Below are 1,826 nucleotides of genomic sequence, written 5' to 3' on the forward strand. Positions count from 1 at the left end.
TTCAAACTCAATTTCAAGTCACTATTAAAGATGTCCAGAGTGACTATGGAGGAGAATTTCGTCCATTTACCAAATTTCTTCAAAGCCATGGGATTGTTCATAGAATTTCTTGTCCTCACACTCATCACCAACAAGGAACTGTTGAAAGAAAACATCGGCATATTGTGGAAACTGGGATAACTCTACTTGCTCATGCTCACCTTCCCTCGAATCTTTGGGATCGTGCCTTTACAACAGCTGTTTTCCTCATTAATAGACTACCATCAATTTCTCTCAACAACAAATCCCCTCATGAGCTACTTTTCAGTCATCCACCACATTACACTCTATTCAAGGTTTTTGGTTGTGCCCGCTTTCCTCTTCTCAGGCCCTATACTAAACATAAACTTCAACCCAGAAGTTCAGAATGCACCTTCCTTGGCTACTCCTCTAGTCACAAAGGCTACAAGTGCATGTCATATGATGGAAAGATCTACATTTCAAAAGATGTTACTTTCAATCAGAATATTTTTCCCTTTGTTGTCAAAGGAAAGAATCAGTTCAACAGTGGTGATAAGCATTCATCTTCATCCCTTATTGGATGTCACTTTTCTCCCATGTTCAATTTTTATGATGCTGACATTCTCTCCAGAGCAACTTTTGAGTACACCCATAATTCTGGTTCTTCACCTATACAGAATTTGCATATTTTCCTCTCATCCCCTAATTATCAAACTCCCTCACTAACCACCAATCCCACACTGGAACCAGAAGACTCTACTTCCTCCTCTGCAAACCACTTACCCTTAACAGCTACTTCTGCTCCTCTATCCTCTCATCCCAAGCAAACAAGGTCAAAATCAGGTATATTCAGAAGTCTATATCCAAGAGTTCATCTGGTTCACTCTGAACCAGCCAGTGTCAAAGCTGCCATGGCTATTCCTCAATGGCAGCAAGCAATGCAATCAGAATATGATGCCCTGATTAAATTGGGTACATGGTCTCTAATTCCTCTACCACCTCATAAGAGAGCAATTGGGTGCAAATGGGTTTTTTAAGTCAAAGAAAATCCAGATGGAACAATCAATAAGTACAAAGCTAGGTTGGTTGCAAAGGGTTTTCATCAAAAGCAAGGGGTAGATTACAATGAAACATTCTCTCCAGTTGTCAAGCCAATCACAATCGGGGTACTTCTTACACTTGTTGTCACTCATCAATGGATGATTGAACAACTTGACATTAATAATGCCTTTTTAAATGGCATTCTTGATGAAGAAGTCTACATGAATCAACCATCAGAATTTCAAAACAAGAACAAATCTCTTGTGTGCAAAATACACAAAGCCATCTATGGTCTAAAACAGGCTCCAAGGCAAGGGTTTGAAAGGTTAAAAGGATCCTTGGTCAAGCTTGGTTTTCAAATTAGCAAATATGATAATTCTCTTTTCATTCATACCTCTAAAACCTACAAACTATATGTTTTGTTATATGTTGATGACATAATTATTACTGGATCATCATCCTTCCATGTTCAAATTCTCATCAAGGACTTGAGTTCAACATTTGCTCTCAAACAACTAGGGTCTCTGGACTACTTTCTTGGTATTCAAGTTAAACACCAAAAGAATGGGTCTCTGTTTCTCTCCCAAGCTAAATACATCAATGATCTTCTTGAAAGGGCTAACCTCTCTACCTCTAAGCCTCTTCCTACACCCATGGCTAACAATTGTAAACTAACTAAGCATGGTACTGTCTTCTTTGAAGATCCTACTTTCTACAAATCCATTGTTGGTGCCCTGCAATATGACACTCTCACCAGACCAGACATCACCTATTGTGTGAACAAG

The sequence above is a fragment of the Lupinus angustifolius genome, unplaced genomic scaffold, assembly GCF_001865875.1.
Source record: "Lupinus angustifolius cultivar Tanjil unplaced genomic scaffold, LupAngTanjil_v1.0 Scaffold_289, whole genome shotgun sequence".
Lineage (NCBI taxonomy): Eukaryota > Viridiplantae > Streptophyta > Magnoliopsida > Fabales > Fabaceae > Lupinus > Lupinus angustifolius.